The sequence below is a fragment of the Chelmon rostratus genome, chromosome 13, assembly GCF_017976325.1.
Source record: "Chelmon rostratus isolate fCheRos1 chromosome 13, fCheRos1.pri, whole genome shotgun sequence".
NCBI lineage: Eukaryota > Metazoa > Chordata > Actinopteri > Chaetodontiformes > Chaetodontidae > Chelmon > Chelmon rostratus.
The window spans coordinates 14,029,439-14,047,433 of NC_055670.1; the positions used below are offsets into that span (position 1 = coordinate 14,029,439).

Sequence of the window (17,995 nt, forward strand, 5' to 3'; positions counted from 1 at the left end):
CCCAGCACGCGTCTTGTACGAGTGTATCATGTGAAACGAAGTGTCCGCCTGGCTGTGTAATGCTTGTTGTGGTTTTAAGCTTCGTGTGATAACATGTCATGACATTAGCAAACAACTGGATATAATACATTTGGGCGCAGTGTTTTATCTTCTTCGTCTTCCCGAACATTACATGATGTTATCAGTGTTAAGGCGGGGGGACTGCCCGCTGCTCTCCCCCCTCTGTCTTCTCTTTTTGTGGCTTCCTCTTAAAGGAGAGCGCAGCTAATGCTGCAGCTGCGGTCTGGGCTGAAATTTACCCTTTGAGATTATGACAATACCCTCCATTTTTCTGCTTTCATATTAACAACAAGGCATTCGCCATCTTGGGGTGTTTAAATTAGCACAGTCCGTTTTAAACGGCGTGTGCTTGCAATAAAGTTAGGAAACTTTAGACGAGAAAAGATCTGAATGACACAACCTTGATTCCTGTTAAGCAGTATTTTAATCACACCAGTGTAATAGGTTGTGGCGTTTTATGGAGTTTATGCTGGACAGTTATCAAAACGGATTGGATACGTTATGAAACTGCAATCCAAGCACTTTTATCTTCCTGTGATGACATGTCACGCACTTGGCTTAAAGCCCTTGAAATTTTAACACCCGTCATAATCTGTGTGCCACAAGCACAGACTAGGCCTTACTTCCTATGCAGAAATCAGAGCATTTCAACATTGCCCTGATTTCTTCCATGTGCGCTTTGGTTTGGAGTCTACTTGACTTACTCTAAATGTTATGAATGACACATGCACCATCTCTCTCTGTCAATTCTGAACACTGAACACTGACTGCCACAAAAGCTCAATCTAGAAGTTTGCTGACCTGATGCGGCTGAAATGAGTTAAGACCAATCTTGCAGCAAGTAAGACATCTTGACTTGTCATATAGAAGGAAAAGCACAGGTGTTTCTAATAACATTTACAGCGGGTTTGTCGTCATCCAAGGTTGCGGTTGAATAGCCAAAAAATTGCGTCCTATGTTTTTTTTTTTTTTTTATGAATGATTTACTTAGACCTCGGTGGGAAACGTCATGAGTTGTGAAGGGGAATCCATGAGGAAAAAGACAACCATGGTACTAAGAGAGTCCGACTGGCATGTGCACTAGGCTATGTAATTATGCAACAATGAATGTTAGACATGGGTCTGCCGTGGTTGCTTTACATGTTGCTGCTGGTCCAGTGTGTCCTATGCTAAAGGAGATAAGAAAGGAAGCATCAAAGCACCTTTCCTTAACATCTTAGAGAATTTGACCAGCTCTTATCATGGCTGCCACTTAGTTAGTTCCAGGTCATTTTAGGAATTAGTGAGTTAGGAATTATCCTAAGTGAGGTTCAGCATCTGGAGGCCATGTCTCAGTAAGCCGTAACAGCATCACAGTGAGCCAGCACGCGCAATACCGGGACCCTGAAAATGAAGCAGCTAAATGGAATTCAGCCCTCATTAATTTATTCTATTTATTATCAAATTGTGTCATGACAGCATCAACCGCCCTTTTTATACAGGAGTGTTTTGCTCATACAGTGTACAGAGTTCAGTTTGATGGTGTAAATTTAGCCTGCATCATTTAGTTTGTTTTGGCAGGCATGTTTTGTCTGCCGCACCATAGAGCTGATTTGTCCTTATAAATATATAACCGATAGTAACTAACTAGTGTGCGCCCTTTGCACACACAGTCTTAAGTGAAATGGCAGTAAACATGATTCCTGGTAAAGTCCATCATTTAAATGGCTTCAGTAGCCAAGGCAGCAAAATAAATCAGATCACAGCCTTGATGTGTTATGCATGCATCCAGTAACTGCCAATGAATCAAAACACAGGTAGAAGGTCACTAAATTTGCCTCATATTTATTCAGCGCACATGTCCTTGAAAACCTCTACAGAGAGAACAATGTTGAAGTGATGTGCGCAAGGATTCTAATATGTTAATACTTTAACATTGAGAAATCAAAAGAAGCAAGTCAGCAACTTGGCATTTGAATGCTAAAAATATTGCAGGGTATTGTTCTTCCAGGCTCCAAAGGCAAATGTAGCTCACAGTTGCAAAATTACTTACTTTTAAATGTTAGCAGTCCCAGCAGACAAATTAAAACATATTTTTAACTCACTTCAGAGATTTGTTCCCGTGATTACAAACTATTTAACTTTAAAGATCCAAGTTTCAATTAAAGTGTACTAGAAACATATATACCTTAAATTCCATTAGCAGCACACCACATAGTATATTAGCATTATTAGATTTTTTGTGCACCAGCTCAAGACACGCAGTGGTGTAGATTCAGGTGTCTAATATGTCACTCTTCCTAGCTTTAAGCAGTTGTCTTAAATGTAACCAGATTTGCTCAATTGGTCACAGTGCTCACCATTTCAAGTGGGGATCATATTAAACATTTCCGTGGCCCCTCTCAGTTGCCCGTGGCCTTGCAGAACATGAGAAGGTCCCCTTTTTATGTTCTGTTGGCTCTTTTGAAAGTGCCCTTTTTTCCCCCTTGCCTTTTGAAAGAAAAAGCAGAACTGCTAATAATTGTGTTTTCACCCATTTTCACCCTGTCTCTTCTACTCTTACCCTTTCCACAAGTTTGCACTCATTAATCAAAGGTGCTGGTCTCCTGCTGAGGGCTGAGCAGGTTCATCAATTTGGCAGCCAGCTTGCTGTAAGGAACAGTGCGGAGGCTCTTAACACGCAAGCATAAATAAATCTATGGTCTTTATGCAAGCCCTGAAGGTTAATACTGTATAATTCAATGTACCCTCTTTGTCTGTTGTGATTGATGTTTTTAAACATGTAAGGCTTGACGGGAGTCCCTTTTTGTAGGTCAGTGTTGACACTTTATGATTGGGTGAGCTTGGGGGGTGAAAGGCACGAGGGAGGTGGATTATTAGGAATATGTCAGGGAGATTACTCTTTTTCACTCATCTTTCTGGTCTATTTTCTCTCCGCCTGGAGATGCTTGTCGCAGTGCTTTATTTGAACCAATGATGCCTCTGAGATTGAAGTCTCCCCGCTGTGTTAATGGGGAAGATGTTTAAAATGCTAGTGGTCTGCTCTGTTTGTTTGGCTGTTTAGTATTTATTTGCCTCCTTTGCTGCAGGAAATGCAGGCCAGCTGAGAATGAATGAATTGACTCCATCCTCTTCATAATTCCAAGTCAGGTAGTCACACAGGACTAACACAAACCTTTTGTCCAGTTTCTGTTCTAGACCATTCCTCTCTCACACGAAGACTGTGCCTGAGCAGCCCCCTTTTTTATTGATCGTCATCATTTAAAATCTGGTCACTGCTGCCACAACACTTCCCACTTTAGCTGTGCTATACATGCTGCTGCAGTCGCATTTTTGAATATTGCATTTTTATGTAGCAATGTCTGGCCTGATAAGAGATTGGAGAAAAGAAATTCATCCCTAAAAATGTTTGGATCAGCAAAGGCCAAAATCTAAGGCTCAGTGAAACTGAATTAAGTTCTTTTCTCACCATGATCAGACACTGCACAGGCAGTGGACCTGCATGAGAGTACTGCAACTCTGTCTCATACTCATGACTTTCTTCAACATATCTGAAACGTTGTTAATATTGGACCTATTCTGACAAAAAAGTTGCTGCCCATGTTTTCATTTAGCCTCTGTCAAGCACTTGTGCCTGTTAACTATGGCTAAATGATATGCAAAAGAAATCACATTGCGATCATTTTGACACATATTTCTATTACCATTTCTAATTTTTGCATCGCGGTTTAAAAAAATCTATAAGTGATAATGTTTTGTAGTCTGGGGGATCTCTGTAGCACCACAAAGCTTTATTTATAATGGTATGTTGTGACACATTTAACCTTTTACCTTTAAAAAATTGCAGTTTTTATGATGTTTCGATGAATTTGTTCAATCCTAATGGCAACAAAGGTGTAGTACAGCAAAGCAAATAAAACAATGGTGAACGCTTAGGGAAACTTGGCCATAATAAACAGTGAAAATGTCAACACTGACTAATAGTAGTAGTCGGGACAAACCTACAGTAGGACACTGCTGTGGAAGGCATGTGCTTCGGCACCCATCTGCCAACACACCTTTCCTTTTCGTAGCACTACCTGCCATTGAATTTAATGTCACTTATCTAAAAAGCTTCATATTAACAGAATTTGTAGCTGACAGTGTTGGTTTGTCAGAGCTGAGAGGGTGAGGTTAACGACTGAAGAGATGATATTAAGATGCCACAGGCCCGGTTGTAACAAACATGATGTTCACCCTGACCTCACTAGTGAGCTGAAAGCCTCAAGTCATTTAACACAAGGACTGTCAAGGAGACTATGAGGAAGGATCCTGTTTTTGGTACCCAGGTTACCTGTTATTTTTCACACATGACTTAGTAAACAGTTTTCTAAGTAGGAAGGCCAATGCCATTATCTGTACTTAAAGTGATGGCATGGAGCTAGATGAGTGTCCCGAAGAGGCTCAGCCTTGTAGTAGAACAAAAACAACCAGTTATTTGAACCTAGAGAATGAACTTTTTACTCGCAATATTGAATCAAACATGCAAGTGTAGAAGACAGTAGCCTCTTTACCACTGGTATTCACACTACAAAATGACACAGATGGAACTGTAAGGAGACCTGCTTGTAGATGACGCACAACAAGTGTTGTTGCTATTGATGTGAGAGCCTGGAGGCCATAAGTGTGAGTTATGAGAGATCCACTGTTTGCTGGTCATATTTAGTGCTGATTTAGACAGTATGGAGAGGCAGGGTAACAGCAATTCTATGTCCAATGAAAGAGCCTTTTTGCCTTTGAACTGTCTTCCCGCCGTGTCAAGATATTTTAAAAGAGTCAATATTGATATAGTGGGTCATTGCGACATGAAGTGAGCTGTATATGAAAACCACTGCACATGTCGTTTTGATCATGAGCCAGCTCAGTTTTGAAGATGTGTGACTGGGTCAGTAAAGTAAAATTGTGATGTCCAAATTAGATACTGTGTTCTCTAAAGTCATAACCAAATACCTGTGCCTGTTAGGCTTGGTTAACAGTCCTTAATACACATAGATGCTATAAACAATCAGATCAGATATGTCAGATTTATTGTATTAAAGGAACAGTGTGTAAGATTTAGAGGGATTTATGCTATGTCAGAAATGGAATATAATGTACATACTTTTCATATGTGTATAATCACGTGAAAATAAGAATGGCTTGTCACCTTAGAATGAGCTTTCTCAGAGTCCCCCATATTGTACTGCCATGTTTGTACAGTAGCCCAGAACAAACAAACAAACACTGACTCAAGAGAGCGCCCTGTCATATAGGTTCCCCTGAATGCTTGGGAATGGAGGGTGAGGCAAGGGGTATTCTTTTGGTTGTGGTCTGTTAACCAATAATGTTATTTGTCATTAGTATAGGACTTGAATTTTCTTGAATTTTCTCTATTTTCTGTTATATGGTTGGATTTTATTTCCTATAAACATGCACCTTTCCAAAAAAAAAAAAAAAAAAAAGCTCAACGGATGGCTCAGCCTGTAAATAAGTATCTTTTCTATTTGTTTTCTAGCATTAGGTTTGTTCTTTGATTTACGTAAGCTAATCGCAGACATAAAAAGCCCAATTTCAACAGTAGATTGTGGAGAAAAGAAAAAATAAAGTTTTGTTTTCTTTTATTGATTTGTGAATAAAACCTTTAATTCAGATGGAATCTCACTCCTCAGATACTCTTATTTAGGTTGCAGAGAATGTGAAGGGAAAAACTGGATGGTTTTACAGTAAGATCAATAGCACCTTCTCTATCGTATCGTGTTCATGGTCATGATCATTCATGTTCATATGAAGTGCTAATATAGAAGTTAAGAACCAGTCAGCTCATTATTTTCATTGGTTTGGCTTGATTTAGTTCAGAGTTGCTATACAGGACCATGGCTTCAACACTCCTCTGATTGTAGAGACACCTTAGACTCAGTGATTTTAGGTGATTTATGAAGACTTGAGAGAATTTGAGTGATTCAGGATTAATTCAAAGATTGGACCTTGTTTAAGCTCCATTTCTTTAACATGCCAATCAAAATGAACCCAGATGTAATACATAAATAGTATACTGTACATGTGGTGGTTGGTCAGAAATGCTCATAGTGCCTAATGTGTGTGTGTGTGTGTTATGGTATAAAATGACTTGACTGTGGGAGCGGCTTTATCAGAGGATGCACATTAAGGATAAACATTGCTTTATTATGCAATTTTTAAAGCAGAAATTTCAGTGCGACAAAACTTGAATGTTTTCTATTTGGGTGTTTTTCAGAACAAACTGATTCAGTTTCTACTCAACATAAAACATTTATTTCATAGTTTCCTACAGTCATTGGATTTCTATAAAATCAAAATGTTCCCATATAGCCACTCTTGTCATAGAGTAGACCATAATCCAATTTCTTGCAAGTGTTTTTGTCATGTCCCATTGCCCTGTGTCGTATCTTGGTGCAGGACTTTGATTTTCTGCTGATGTTTAGAACGGGTAACTCATCTGCCCCTGGGTCCATATTACCATTTTTATTTCATTTTCACAGAGCTTTCAGATGGGAACGATGCTGAATGAGTAAATCGATAAAATCCAGCAATATATCTGACTGTTGTTGTCTCGTCTTTCAGGTGCACGGCAGTGATGTCACAGATCTGAGGACAGTGTCATGCAGTAAGTGTTTGGTTACATCAGCCACCCATTGTCCATCTCTGCCATTATGCTCTTTGAAGTGTCTCTTTTGATTTCATATAGGAAAAACCAGTTTGCTTTGTTAAATTGGAAAAAGTAACTGATGAATGGAAATGCAGCACTAAGCGGAGCACCTCATTTTGAAGTATTATTTAGGTATAGGATTAAAATTTTCCAATTAGGTCGAGATTTAACAAAGTCCTCCTTTATGAAATTAGTTTGTGCTGCATTACACTTTGCTCTCATTTTGTGTGTTAATCTAATTAATTCCTGTCTTTCTTAGAATTAGAGTGTCAAGGCTTCAGAACATATTTAAATCTCTTTGGGGAGAAAGGAAAACTTTTTTGACTATGGGGTATGTTAAGATAAATTACTGTGAGCCAAACAAGGGTAATTGGTAGGGTTGGAGCCATTGTTTGGCTTTGTTTTAAATTTTAATTTAGGCTACTCCGTATATACAGATGTTTCCTAGCTGCTATTAAAGACTGAATTGTTGCCCCAAGACAGAGTCGGTCGGTGTATCAAATTCATTTCCCTTCAGCCTGCGCCCTACTCTATCAGAAAGTGTGACATGTGGTTTTTCTCTGACTGCAATGCACGCTACCAAATTACCAACGAATTCATATGCAGTCTCGCAAGTGCAGTCAAGTTTTCTTTGTTGTACGTGCTCCACTGTGGAGTAGGTGTGATCAGAGGTATTTCTAATGAAACACTTTTTCCAAGCAGTCAATATATGAGCACACTTACACTTGGTTGTCACACGAGATCAACACACTTTCAAGGCAGACGATTTTAATTAAATTAAATTGATTTTGAAAAAGAAATAGAGATTATTATGTCCTTCTTAATTGTAATATTGAATTGTGGGTTAATCAGATGTAGTTCAGTTATCAGTGCTGTTGCTTCTTTGTTGTGTCTGCTCTGACTCACAACATTAAGTAAAATCGTGAAGGTGAGTGGAACTGCTCACTTAAATTTCATGGCGTAATTTCAGCATTCGTTGCTTCATAAAGGTTATGACATGGACATGGCCACCTCCCGATCTAGAGAAAAAGTCTCCCACTGTTTATGTGACTGACCCTGGAAAGAGACAGGTCATCTGTAGCGCTGTAGACGAGCCCAGTCGACATGGCGATGGCAAAATGAGCCTCGCCACAGGACTCCCATCGTCTCTAAACCTGAGCACTCTCGCTTTCATCTGTGTGTGTAGTTGAAGCCCTTGAGGATTTATTACAGCAGTTATGAGTAACCTTCAGTTTTACCTACAGGGCCCAACAGTAAGTTTCCGAAACAGCTGCCAGCTTTTGCTTTTGGTTGCCAGAAGCTGACACAATGGTTGTTGTAAGGTAATTTCACAGTCCTGATACAGGCCTGAGTCATTAAACACATCTTTCATGAATGAATATGCTGAAAACGGCCCTTTGTTTATGAGGATATAGTGAGCTGTGGTGTTAAAAAGCTGAGAGACTGTGAAGTCTGTGTGCATCTGTGTAGTGATCTCTGACTCCTTGTTCAAGCTGCACGTTCCTGCTTATCAGCCCTGCTTTACCTGCTGTAATTGATCAACTTTGATCAGTTTACGTCTTTACGGGTAAAATGTCGAAGTGTGTTTCCCCCACAAACTGGACAAATGTGTTACTGTTGAGCTGTGACCAGTCAGCGCATCTGCTTGCCAGCCCTGCTTTACCTGCTGTAGTTGATCAACACCTTTTGCAGTGCAGAGCTCTTTCCCCTCTGCTAAAGGAGAAAGAGTAACGGAAGACTAGAAGAAAAGGAAACTAAGAGAGCATTGGTGGAAAGAGTAATATAGAAAAGGATTAAGAGGCAATATGTGAGTTTGAGAGGCGATATGATGACAAACAACTGATTTGTCTTGTTAGTCTAACCGTTCCCAGCAGTGTTTTAGCAGCGATACAGTCAAAAAGAGGCAGAAAACACATATACAAAGAGACCTAGACTAATAAAGCAAAAGGAAATTTAAATCAGCATCACCATGTGCCTGCAGCTGCATTATAGTAAAGGCCAGGCAGTGCTGCCATTCATCTCCGTACCTCTTCAACACTATGGAGATGCACAGCACACAAAGCGACAAGGCAGACATGCTTGTTTTCTCAGGAATTGTTAAGGGAGGCAAAGTGAAGCAGGACCATGTTCCTTTACGCTATTTAATGTCAGATAAATTCTTAAATCCAATAAACATGTAGGCGTACTACAATGCCATTTTAAATGAATTGTCAATGTTATTCAGTTATATAATAAAATTCTCATTCAGTGTCATTTCAAAAGGAGTGGCATAAATACTCGTATCATAAGTTTCCAGTCTTAAATGAGAGGGAGTGAAGCTTTGTGGACCTGTGAGTGATATGTTTTATGTGCATCATTTTGTGTGTTCTGTCTTGTATTGGAGTGGTTGAGTTATGGCAGTTTTCCCCCCCTCTTTTAAATATTGATGTGCTTCAGTTAATAGTGTAGCCTTACAGAGTAGACTGTAGTAATATGATGTGATCGTATATATATCACATCCTACTCTTCTTTCTGCTGGTTTTCCTGCCCGGAGGGGGACTAGCATACATACAGGAAGGAACAGCGAATTGATGAAAGAACTCAATTTTAAAGCAAAGACTCATGTGAATGATGTAATGATGAGATGCATTAGTTGTATGAATTCTGCATTGACTATCTCAGGTGCAGTGTTTAGCTTCTAAGAATAGCAGCAATGTGCATAATGCGTTTCTGTATGGTACTAATCCAGAGCTACTGGTTATGTGATGTTGTCTTATGAGATTAATGGTCTTTGCATTAAACGTTAAGATAGCCTCATCTCAATCAATCAAACCACATGACAAGTCCTCAGTTTATGACTGAGGCAGCACACTGTCGTTGGTTCTACACCTGCTTGTATAAAATAGCACAAAGATACAATGAGAACTTAAAACTCTGCAAATTTCCCCTAACACAAATAAAAAAAGAGTGCAAAAACCAGATCTATTGCAGACATCTCTGCTTCTCGAGAGGGGAAGGTGTGTGGATCCAGAGATGTTGATTCCATGTTAACCTTATCTAGTCATTAGGCTATCTCAGAACGTTCTGTCAGTCCTTTTGAAATACAGCACGCAGCGGGTCAGCTGTAGAAATATCATGTTTTTTAAGTTAGTATTCATCCTGTGATTTAAAGAATGGCACCAATCTGAATTTAGGGTGCACTGATCAGCTTTTTCAGCTTTTCTTCAGTCCAATTATGATACCTGACTCTGGATATCTGCCGATACGAGTATCCGTCTGATACCATTGTTTAATTAATAAACTGTATGCCTTAATGTGTTTAAGAGACTTAACTACATGGATATAAATTTACTGACTTGTTAAAATAATATGCACTGTGCACCATAATGCACCAGCAACTTGGTAGAAAATCTGCAAAACTAACAGGTATAACAATTCAAGTATAAACCTTTAAAATGCAGCAACAAATTGGTCAGGAATTAAAATTCCAGTAAAACAGCTGATATATTTCCATCCCCCTTTCTTCAAGCAAATTGCTGGCACACCCGGACTGCATTTATATAGCTCTTTTCTAGTGTTCTGGCCGCTTGAAGCACTTTACAACACGTGACATATTCACCCATTGACACACACTTTACACTACCATCGGGAGCAATTTGGGGTTCAGTATCTTGCCCACAGACACTTCAGCATGCTGTCTGAAGGAACTGGGGATCGTACAACCGACCCTCCGACAAGGACGACCTGCTCTACCTCCTGAGCCACAGCCGCCCCAAATGTCTAATTAAATCATTTATGTAGTCTCTCCACTTGGAGAAGCACTGATCTGCTGTTCTGTATTGTACTTCCTGGTATGTATAGCAGACCAACCCATTAGTGGACGCATGTTTGCGTGACTTAAACTGTGTGCCGACTGCTGCTCAAGCATACTCACTGTTTTCCTTATATACTGGTTTGGTTTTCTTTGTTGATCTTTAGCCTGCTAGGTTGAAGGAAGTAATATAATATTTAACATTGGAACACAGAGGTATGGATTTATGTGGATCAACTTGTGTGTGCTCAACAGGGATAAGACCACTGGGAGGAAGGCAGTATAGCAGAGAGTGGTATGAGTTACAGGCAGCTGCAGTCACAGAGGCTAGTTTGTTGTCAATAAAGTGGAATTAATTATATCTGCTTCTCTCCTGGGGTGAGAGGTCAGGCGGGCCTGGGTTTTGGTACAACACTTACATGGTCTACTGGGGAGCTTGTTGGCAGACTGTAGGCCTGCAAAAGCGTCTCTGATATGTGCAGATGGCATTGAGGAAAACTGAATTTTCTTGGGTGGTCAAGGCCAGCTGCCTGCTGTTCCTTCTTTACTGTTGGCATTAAGCGTTCATTGGACAACAGGGACTTTTCATCATTTCACAGCAACATTGTGCATCACAAAATAAAGATCCTGCAGTGTATTTTGGAAAAAAGCTTCCAAAGGATCTTTTTTGCAGACATGATTTTGCCACTGATATCATGGATTTATTCTTTTTTTTAGAGTAAACCACAATTTCTGAAAGCTTGTAGCTGTTTAATCTCAAAACACTCAGGTATTATCAATGCTAATAAAATGCCTGTCATTCTTGAGCAGCATAAATGCCACTTAGCTGGATGAGAGTTTTGTTGGCAGTCTACAGGATCTTCGCAGAGAGGATCTGTGGTGTCAGCGCTCAGACGGGCGTAGAGGTGACACCAAGGTGAACGCTGTGTTGTAGAATGGTTGGAAATCATTGATATTCTGACTCGGAGGCTGCAAATGGCTTGGTGGCAGATGGAGTCTTTGTCAGGGAAGAAAAATGGCAGCTCGGGAGCATCAACGCCATTTTCCATATCAGCTTTGCTGGCGGGCGGTGACCTTCTGCCGCTCACAGGGATCCCCCCAGCACATGATCAATTATCTCACTTCCATTGTTTACTAAGCTAGTGGAAAAGGATTTAAATGTCAATTTTTTAGAAAAAGATTGCATGTGTAATCATGAAAGTGATATTTGTTGTTAGTGCATAATGAGGAAGCAAATAGTAGTTTGTGAACAAGGAAACCAGTTCATGGCAGCTGTTTAGCTTCATTTATTTAATGTTTGCTACAGAATAATTGTAATTGATTTGAGTTCTAAACAACATTGTTAATGGAAGATTTTCCTCAGGAGTATCGATATATCACATGGCTTCAGTTTTGCAAGTGGTTTTCATTAACATGGCTCCACTCAAAATAAATAATTTACTAAGGTGAAAATGTTTATGCAAATAATATTAATTTGGTAATGGCTCTTCTCATTACACAGATAACACAGGCACACAGAATGAAACTGTGATATGCAGTAATTATTCTTGGCTGTAAACAAATCTAAGTCAGAATAAAATATTGGATGAACCTGTGGAAAATGCAGCAAGAGAATAAACGATGCAAAAAGCAAATGACATTGAGACCCCAGTTTAATATGTATGCATTTCAGCGTGATGGTTGATTTCTTTAGCAGATCTCCTTGTTATGCATTGACTGTTCTCCTGCAGTGAAATGAATATTGTATTCACGTAGCCTAATATCCAGGAGGAAATGTTTGGATTTGAGTGGCATCCTTCAGAAAATGTGAAGTGTTGTCTCCTTCCCCCATATTCTGTTTATTCATTATATTATATTGAATTGCTGAATTAATTTCTACGACATGTCGATCTTGATTTATTCCAAATATTGTTTTTTTTTTTTCAGAGTAGTGTTATTTATATTATCTCTTACAATTAAATCTGCCCATTTTGCATTAATGTTTAATTACCATATATAAATATCCATGTGAATATTCTGGGCTACTGGTAGTAATCTGTCATTAGGTCAGTGGTATTTCTTTCAGAGCGGGAGGAAAAAAAAATGTTGGGCAGCAACCTGTATAAATATATGTATGGCAAATATGCTATAGCTTTTTTTTCTGCTTCCTCTGGGCATTACATCTGTGTTAATCTCTCCATTCAAATACTTACCACCATGTTAATTTCAGTCACATTTTGGTATATGCAATGCCAAAATCTGATATTGAATGTAATGTTCTTGCCAGAAGTCTGCGAGCGTTGTAATGTGGAGCTACCCATACGTGCTAGTTGTTTTTCTATCTCTAAGGAGGATGATATTAAGCTGCCACGGCATGCACCTTTCCTCCCCTCTTTCAGGCCTGGCTGCGCACAGCTTTCAGAGGGCAGTGCTTGTCGAGTTTCACTAACAGGAACTGTGTGAAGATTTTTCCATTAGCAAGGCTCTGTGTGTGTGCGCAAGGTGTTCTGTTTCATACTATCCTCACACAGCTGCCCTGCAATGACAATATTAGCAAGGACAGTTGCTGCTCCTCGTTGGGCTTACCTACTTAAGTGTATGTATATCAATATTTGGCGTATGTCAGCCTGATCTCATACTGTCCTGAAGACAGTGTTTTATAGACAATTTGAAAGCAGAAAATGCCACAGGCAGATATAACAAATAAACACTGCCTTTTGATTTGCCCTCAGGTCATAATGACATGGTGAAACGTTTCAGCAAGATACAGCATGGCACCAAAATGATGATCATCTCTTGATTTTGGATTGAGGTTTAAGTAACACATATCCATGGAGCTGTTGTGTCTGCAGCCTGTTGTAACTGCAGCAACAACAATAATGTTTTTGACAATTTGCATCCCATTCTGTGCTACTTTTTGTGACACAGATGGTCACGGCATCCTGTTGTTAGGCTTAGAAGGTAGGTGGGTATATCTGGAGCTGCACATGTATGGTTTTACTGTTATCTGTCAGGAATTTTGGCGTCTCCATGTTGTTCTTTCATCAGGTCTTTGAGTGTGTGGCGTACCACAGGGGTGAATTCTCTTTTTTCCCTGTCTTTTTTTTACATTTTTTGTTTTTATGAACAGCTCTCTTATCTTTGATATGCCACCAACACACTTCTTGATCTCTCTTTCAATCCCGATGACTCTGTTGGGCTTCGACCAGATAGCCCCAGGAACTAAAAGTCCCTTTTTGTACATTCATGTGTGTGCTTTTCTGAAGAAGAATAAAGATAAAGTAAATTAGACTGATAACAGATTAAAAGAAACAGCAGCTTCATCTGAGACATGTTTTTTGCATGCAAGGTAATGCACAGTTGTGTGACAGTGATGTATGCGTAGATGTTGGGAAGGCATGCAGAGCTACAGAGTGAGACTGAAAAACACTCTCCAAAGTAGCCATAAATCTGCTTCATGTTTTTTTTCTGCTATTGTTTTGCTTTCGCACACAGCCACATTATAACTATAAGAATCTATTTATCATTTATCTCACTCTTTGTTTTTAGGTCTTCGACTACAGAACTGTCAAATCAATCCTAATAGTGACACTAATGATGTCTGCAGTATTGTTATACACTAGTGTGTGTATGTGTGCGTGTGTGTGCGTGTGTGTGCGTGTGTGTGTGTGTATGTTTGGCAGTTTTGGTAAATCCAGGTCCAACCATTTGTTAGTACTAGGACTGCTCTGTCTCTGCAGTTGCTACATTTGAAGATGGCACTGCTACCTCCAGCTACCTTGTTTGGATTGAACTATGTGAATGTGCCATTGCCCCCACATCAACTTCAGTACCTCTTTGTGGTTTTGCTTTGGGCAATGTTAGGCTTTTGCATGTTGTCGCCACTGATTTAAAGCCAGCTCCCTCACCAGTTCAGATCCATACCTTGTGTGCATGCACAGTATCACCAAATGTGGGTAGTCTGGATTTGAATGTCAAGAACCTGAAGCAGCAATAGTCCTGAACCAAAATCCTGTATTCCCTGGTATATTCCGAATTCTGTTTTTAGAAATGACTGGTAGCCTGAGGTACAATAATATTTCACATGTATTAAAATGTCCCCTCACTATCACGGTTGTTTGTAGTGGTCAGTGGTGTTCGGTACCATGTAGTCATTGTTAGCACCTCTTGATGTGCACAGTATCTGAAGTAGTGCAGGCAATGGAAATATTCATTTAGCAGCAGAGAAGAAGCTCTTTTTGTGAAGATGGCTCAGAGGCAGACAGGAAATTAGTTATTTTCCCCGCACATTCATCAAAATAAAAATAGTCTGATGAGTATCCCAAGTGACTCTCCCACATCCATTGAAGCCACAGCTGCATGCACCGTGCGCTTCGTATTAACTCTCCAATGAATTTCAGGTGTTTTTGAGCACTATTAAAAGAAGACTTTTTTCCTTTCTTTCTCATCTCAAAGCACATTGTCCTGCCTTTTTATCCCATAAGAATTAGCATATTTAAAATAATGAAATGCCCTATTTAATTTTATAACCTTTACCTATTAATTCCCTAAAATTACAATGTGAAACAGTTACATACTGGTGCCTAGAACAAAGAACTCTGGATGGTAAAACTGTTAAATTTGCCTTTGACACTTCAGTCTCTGATAACCTTTGATTTAATGACTAACACAAGCAGAATGTCAACAGGGACTGTGTGCCAAATTGTTCAGTCTGTGGCTCTTGTGCAGCCTTTCCGCGGATAACACTGTTTTGCTTTGAAGGTGACATACAGAATTTCCAGAGCATTATGGATTGAAACGCGTGTGTGAAAGTGGGTCTTAATGTACTTCACACTCGTATTTATTCCAAAATATGCAACAATGCAAGAAAATCAAAGTCAGATTTTCTTATTCATGTAATTAGTTAAACCATTACCATAATAAACTATAGTACATGATACATGATGCATTGTTTTTCTTTGATTCTTCTCCTTTTCTGTTTGTGGTTAAAGGTTGCTATAACAGGAAGTGTAGCAGTTGATTTTATCATGGGGAAGCCATCAGGTTTTCACTGTGGCACTGCCTTTTGGTTTCATTTTACTGTGTATTTGGGGAAAAATGAAACTGACAATCACTCATGAAAAAGCTAAATTAAACTTTCAGCATTTCTTCATGTCACTGAGTCAAAGCCACAGTTGCTAGGCTGCTTTTGCTCGCGGTTCAACGATTAACCGATTGAGAAAATTGCTGTCAGATTTCACTTAAAAAAAAAAAAAAAACGTCTTAACAATGGTTTCCTTGAAGTTCAAATATAATTCAACTGAAAAACAACAACAACAACCAAAAAACCAATATGTACAGTGGCATCATTGGCTTCACTGTGTCCTGTTTTGCGGCTCAGTCTGCATGATACATCTGAGTGAACATGCTTGACGACCACAGACACACATTCAGCCACATTACACACACGCAGTCATCTGTGTATATGTGCGCTGCAAACAGTCATATGCTTCGGCTCGTTGCTTTTCTTTTTGGAACTGCCGCAGTTTGTAGGTTAAAATTTGATGAACTGCCCAGCCTTCTTTGAAAATACTAAAATTCTGTTATGGTCGACAGTATGAATTGTGCAGACATGTTGCTTTCTGATCTGCAGCATCCAGTGTTTTTTGCATTTTTAAGTCAGGTTGTTCCAATCAGACCTGTGTTATTCAAGCCAGTAATTATAAATCCTGTACTACAGTATGTTGTTTTGCCTCTGGCGCTGGTGATAGAGACACAAGAGTGTCTTCTCTGCTGATTATACATGCAAATTTCTAACATTCAGGAAATTTGTTAGATTAAATATTTCACTGGCTTATGTGCTCAAAAATGATTACTGTGTTTAAAGATACACCCCCTCATTTTGTTACTGTACCAAATTGAGCCCTTAACTCCTAAACTGTTCTCCCTACTCACTTTTGATGTTTAGAAACTCAGTTATGAACTGTGAAATCAGGAATGTATCTTTGAGCTCTCTTGAAAGCTACAGTTTGCATATCAATAAATCACCATTGAAAGTTGTTTTTAAAATCCACACACTGTTGGTTCCAAAGTGAATTCTTTGTGCTGTTTCAAATATTCACTTTTTGCCACCTAATGCTCTGAATTTAATATCAAAATGTAACAATGCAGTACTGAAAAGGCAGTGCACCTGTAGTATGCACAACTTTGTTTCAGTGTGGACCTTGAGGAGGTAATTGTTCTTTTTGTCATTGAATGGCTTCCAAATGGCTGCCTGGAAAACCTGTCTGCCAGTAACAGCTTGTCTACAGGTGTAACTTATAAAGTACACCAATTTGAATTGAATTTGTTCAGTTTCCCTTTTTTTCTATAGGCTTCATGTATTGCCTTTATTATATGTTTTCATTGCCTTGTACACTGCTAATGATACTACAAGGGTTGGATTGACATACACTGTAAAAGTGAATATCAGCCTGGTGGGTGGTGAGCTGCACAAAATGAGCAGGGGAGCGTTGTGTGTTGAGACGACTTTCTTTGTTACTAATGCATGGGGCCTAAACTAGCCAACAGTGTGAGGTGCTTGTCTCACATACCGTAGGAGAAGCTGAGCAGCCGACAGCTCAGCAATAGCAAAACTTTGGCGACTGAGAACAGCAGGAGAGTGTTTCAGCAGAGTCTGAAGAATGTGTCAAAGCTGGAAGGTCTCATGCTTCCATCAGTGTATCATGTTAATCCCTGTTGTCTTAATCACGCGTGCTCCTTCCTGTCTGGAGTGTTGAAGGCCCTTCTTGTTTCTTTGTACTCCAAGAATTTGTTATGGGAGTAGTGAGTCCCATGGCCCTCCACATCAAAGTGACTGGTGTAGAGATGTGTCAGTCCTCAAGCGTCTCCATTATAAGGCTGATAGCAAGTCCAGCTATTGAAAATTGTGTTCTCCTTTTTGGCAGACAGACATGATCTAGCTGTAAGGGTGCAGTGGCAATTTTTGAGGTTAAAATTCCTGATTGTTTCACTTTTTCTACATCATTGACCTTCATTTAGGACATTTGGTGTGTGCACAGGTGTTTGTTTGAATGTAACCAGCATCGTCTGCTTCAATAAAGCAGTGGACATATGGACACTGTGTGACTAATGCTTTGAAAGGGACACTCGGGATCTGTTTTTATTGCTTCATTTGGCACACTGCAGTCCCACTTCCCATTACGGTTGCCATGTGATTTATGTTGTACTCTTTGGAGAGTGAGAGAGAGGCACTGGGAATGGAAAAAAAAAAGCTATGATGGCGATGTTTACCTTGATCCTAGCTGCCTTTTATTTCATCTTGGACATTGATGGTGGGGAGAAATGGTTAAAAGCCCTGTTAGGACTCATGTTTTCCTGTGCACAAGTGCTGTTTCTTTGATCATCTAAAGCATGAGGATGTTAATGATATTTCGGTGTTGAGCCGTAAAGATTCACCATACCTTTTACTTTTTATCCTCACCTCACCTAATATGATACGTAGC

The 17,995-nt window shown here is 39.6% G+C and overlaps 1 protein-coding gene across 9 annotated transcripts in view; it reads left to right on the top strand.

The window, feature by feature from the left end:
- The window catches only part of LOC121616064 (bromodomain adjacent to zinc finger domain protein 2B), a 53,117-nt gene that overhangs the window by 734 nt on the left and 34,388 nt on the right, over nt 1-17,995 (top strand). For all 9 annotated transcript variants that reach the window (XM_041950676.1, XM_041950679.1, XM_041950677.1 and 6 more), the window contains exon 2: nt 6,658-6,700. The gene's annotated coding sequence lies outside the window, so the exon portion shown is untranslated. The remainder of the gene's footprint in view (nt 1-6,657; nt 6,701-17,995) is intronic.